At 41.6% G+C, this 4,904-nt stretch overlaps 1 pseudogene; it reads right to left on the bottom strand.

Annotated features, from left to right (window-relative positions):
* Window positions 1–2,436: 2,436 nt before the first annotated feature.
* LOC107096893 lies at window positions 2,437–4,306 on the bottom strand (annotated as a pseudogene).
* Window positions 4,307–4,904: the final 598 nt, after the last annotated feature.

Raw genomic sequence — 4,904 nt, 5'->3', positions numbered from 1 at the left:
AAAAGAAACACCAAAAACAATCTTAAGCAATAACAGTAAAGAGACAGAAGGAAAAAAAAAAGTACATAAATTGTACAACTGTGTAATGAAAAGACAAAACTTTAAAACACAAAACAGAAAACAAAAAAAACTGCACAGCAACGTTTTTGGAGAACTATAAATCGGAGAAAGTAGGAAAAGATTAACTGGAACGATGTTAGAGGTAAGAGATCAAATGCACAAAGCAAAACATAAGGAAAAAAAGTTACCAATAAACCACGCTTCTAGTTACAGTAAGAACACGAAAAAAAAAAGAAAAAAAGAAACAGAAATCAATAAAAGGGACAGGAACCAATCCTTCAAGCTACTGTTCAGCTTAACGCAATAGAAAATAGATATTTTGATCAAATAAACCTGCAAATGCACCTTAATGCAGCATTACAAAATATTATCAAGCAAGACATTTCAACTAAAACAAGCTTTGTTATTTTATTTTTTTTAAGTCAGAATCTCTGCCAATAAATGTAATGACAACGGCTGAGAGAAATGTTTGGTAGAAGAGGAATAAAACAAGGGAAGCAACACAGAAAAGACAAAAAACAAAATAAATGAGGCACATTTTCAAAGAAGCAATAAATGAAAATATGCCATCAAAGAAAAAAAGACAACAGCTTTTAACACAAATTTAGTTACAAAAATAAAAACTAAAAAAAATGATTGATTACTACAAGAAAATAGAAGAAAATTAACAAAATAAAAGTAAGGCTACATTTATGAGACAACAAAAGACATTCTGTTCTGGTTTTGGTGTTAAATGTCTTATTTTTCTACAATATTTTTGACATAAACCTTGAGAAAAAGAGCTTCTTATTGAAATCTTATTGAAAAGTTTTATTGTTGGTGTTCTGAAATACTTTTAATGCTGTTGATTGTTGAAAAACCTTCAGATGTTTTGTTCCACCTTGATTTTTCTTTCTGTCATCTCAGTTGTTGGTTTTTCTTGTTGCAGTTTGTCCAAAGTCTGTGAAGAATTTTCCTGAAACACTGCCAGCTGCTCAGCAAGGACACACAAATAAACACCTTCTACTTTTCCTACTGCTTGTTTTCACAGATCTATGTAACAAGTTGCATTCATGATGACAGATATATCACGAAAAACCTATTTAATTCCAGTGTACTACTGAGTTTGAAATCCAGCAGCTCTGTGTTTAAAAGTGATGCATTAACTTTCAGGTTTGTGCAGCTTGCAGAAAAATGATTCCCAGATTCCCTCTGTCACTTCTTCTGCAGCTTGTCCCCTTACCTTCAGCATCAATAGATGTCCAACATCATGGATTATTGCGATATTTGTAGGCAAACAGATGAAACCACAAACCGTTTCGCTCAGCTCCTGTCTCCCCAACCCCATCATCTGTGGCAAAAGATCCGCTTGCATCCTTGTGTCACTCCATCTCACCATCACCTTGGCAACCGCTGCCGAGGTGAGCCGCCATCTGGGATAGCCGACCTCATCTGCTGGCTGATTTCCACAGAGCTGCAGTCCACAGCACTGCCACACCGGCTGTTCTGATGTGCAGTTTATCACCCCCCAAAACTGGCTCATTAACTGATCTGTGATCAGTTCAGCCAGTCCTGGTGGGGGTCAATTAGACTCTAACAGAAACACGAGGCAGATTCTTTAGATTTGTGCACAAACTTAATTGTTTTGACAAATTTAGGTTGCTGATTTTGCTCTTGACACGTAATCCTATCTTGGTTTTCTTCCATTAACAGACTTTTGGTCCCACAAAGAGCCTTTTTTCTCTAAATAACTAATTAAATCTGAGAACATTAAACATAAAAAGGTAAGAATAAATAACAATTTGTTGATTTTCTTGTGCCTACGTAAAAAAAACTTGGCAATATGAATAATTATCACCCAAATTGTATATCCAGAGCTTATTTCAGTAAGCCAGATTTTTTTGGGCCTGAAAAATCCATGTACTAAAAAGATGAAGTCCTAATATCTTGACATCTAAGCCACGGCAGTCCTTATGAAGTGTGAAAAAGTGTACAAAAAGTTAATATTAACACGGTTTTAATTTATTAAATAATTGATCTTTAATGAAAACGGGGAAAATAAATAGACTGACTCTCCACACAGGGGAACACAGCAGACCTCACATACAGTCCCGGGAATGTCTGCGAAAAGAGAACTAGTATTAAACTACACTTTGTAATTTAGTCACAGCTTAATTTCACTTAAATACAACACAAAATAAGAATGGGAGACGTTTAAATCATTATTGCTGGTTTACAAGAACAACTATTTGATGAATAAGTGTTATTATATATGTTTGGAAAATGTGTTTTCAGGTATAATGGTGCATATTAAATTTGGCAGGAACACAAAGATTTTTTACAATTTAGAAACAAAATATTTTTCTGTAACCTTGTCCTTGCTGCTCCGTACTTGCTTTTCTGCAGAAGTTTTTTTTTTTTTTTTTTTCTTGTCCCAGAGATGTTATTACAGATAAATATCTAACAAACACAAAGGTGGACTTTTTCCTTTTTGACATAAACAAATACAAAAACACAAAGTTTGTGAATGGGTTTAAGTTATAAAAAATCTCCAGAAATTCTGGTAAGTCATTTAACCATTTTTCTCTCCTCCTCGCCCTCAGTTCTGTGTGTCAGTTGATCCTGGTTGTTTTCACGTATCGCTGTACATCCTCTTGCAGTCTAAGGAAGGGGACGGAGTGTCCGGACCAGTGCTCCCCACCTGAGAATACGCGTCCTCTGGGGTGCGCGGAAGTCCAGGCGGCGTCATGCGTTTCTCTTTCTGCCTGCGGTTGCAGAACCAGACCCGAACCACCTCCTTCTCCAGCTGCAGCGTGTCTGCGAGGGAGTTGATCTCCTGCGCGGACGGCTTTGGACACTTGAGGAAATGGCTCTCCAGCGCGCCTTTTACGCTCACCTCGATGGACGTGCGCTTCTTCCTCTTCCTCCCCTGCGTGGCGATCTTGTCGATGCTGGTGGGGCTCCCTGTGGTGGAATCGGCCTCCTCGAGCCATTTGTTGAGCAGGGGCTTCAGTTTACACATGTTCTTGAAGCTCAGCTGGAGAGCCTCGAACCTGCAGATGGTGGTCTGGGAGAACACGTTGCCGTACAGGGTCCCCAACGCTAAGCCCACGTCTGCCTGAGTGAAGCCTAGTTTGATCCGTCGTTGCTTGAACTGTTTTGCAAAATGCTCCAAGTCGTCCGACGTCGGCGTGTCCTCGTCGGACTGTGGGTCGTGGCCCACTGCGTGGTGCTGGTGCGTGTGATGGTGGTGATGATGGCGATGGTGGTGATCCAGCTCAGGGGAGTCTCCGCGCAGCAGCCCGGAGTGAACAAGGCTCTGTCCAGAGTGGGAGCTCAGCATCCCGTTGACTGTAAACCCTGACTGCTGGGAATAAACCAGAGATTGCTGCTGCTGCTGCTGCTGCTGCTGCTGCGTCTCGCTGATGTGCGCAGCGGAGCTGCCTCCCCAGGTTCCAGCGTGCGTCTGATGGACTCCCAGATGCGGGGACCTGTGGTGTAGAGCGGAGCCAGAATGCAGGTCATCCCTGTTCCGCTTTACCTCCTGCGGCTGGGAGCTGGGGGTCCAAGGAGAGGCATTCTCTACTGCTGCAGCTGCCGCGGCTGCAGCCGCAGCAGCGGCCGCTGCATGAGGCAGCGATGTCACCCACTGGTGGGCATGGCTCAGCATGTGCCCGCCGTTGCTCGCCACCATGGCTCCATGCATAAAGTCTGCACTCTGCACCATCTTGTCCGACGGGTCCCTCCTGTATGCGCCGGAGGTGTTGCTCGGTTGCATACCAGCAAGTCGCCGGTCAGAGTGCAGGATAGGACCGGATAAAATCCTGCTGCTGGCCAAATAGGGACTGGAAGTGGCTGCTGCCATTCCCCAAGGCATAAAGCTAAAACTACGTTTGATCTTCGGGGTTCGGTCAAAGTCTTACTTTAATCTACTCCATAAAAAAATCTTAATTGAAAGGTAAAAACATTGACCTAATTAAAAACTATCAAACAGTCCAGATATATCAACAATAAAATCTTATTTCCTGTCTTTATAAAGTTGATTTGTCTGTACTCCTGAGAGTTTGAGAACTTTCTTAAATCCCACCATCCACGCCGTGCGTAATCCACGCTGCAGATTATTAAAAGAAAAAACAGCCTCTTTGATCCGTGCCAATCGGACGGACTTTTATCATGGAATTAAGGAAACGAGAAGAAAAACAATCAAGATCTGTTTTTTTCCTTCTTGGCATTAATGCGACCCGTTGCGTCTGGTCCGAGGAGCCGAGACGGATTGTGAGTTTACGCAGCGCCAAGGCTGTATTTGCTCCAACCATCTCCGCCCAATTACACCCCCCCCCCTCCCCCCAACCCAAACTGATTGACTCTGGGCTCTGAAAGAGAAGTTTGTATGTTTATACCGATGGACAGTTGTTTTTTCGATTTAAAAAATAGATAGGTAAATTGATAAAACTTATTTAAAACAAAACTAGACACAAAAACGGGTTAAGTGATAAAATATAACAAAACATAAGTTTTTCATATACTTTCTTTTCTACTTGTTTTTTTCCTTATTTTGAACAGATATGTATGTAATTTTGTTTAGATGTTTTCATGCCTCTTAAATGGAATCCCATTTTGCACGTTTAAATCACCAAAGAGCTGAAATATTTCTTTGAATATTTTCTTTGAATTCCCCCTTTTTTTTTTCCCCAAGCCACGCAGCAGCTTCACTGCCTGTGTATAGATGCAAACCTTTACGGGTTGCCCTGCTCTTTACAGGCCTTTAGAGAGGAAAGGGAAGGTGTGTACTGGGACACACAGATGGTTGTGTCTGGAGGAGACAGTCAAGTGCTGGTCAGTCAACTTTTACCTCATTTGTATAT

Source organism: Cyprinodon variegatus, unplaced genomic scaffold (assembly GCF_000732505.1).
Source record: "Cyprinodon variegatus isolate N-32 unplaced genomic scaffold, C_variegatus-1.0 Scaffold657, whole genome shotgun sequence".
NCBI classification, from domain to species: domain Eukaryota; kingdom Metazoa; phylum Chordata; class Actinopteri; order Cyprinodontiformes; family Cyprinodontidae; genus Cyprinodon; species Cyprinodon variegatus.
Note: the sequence above shows the minus strand (reverse complement) of the source record. Positions and strands in the feature narration are given on the sequence as shown.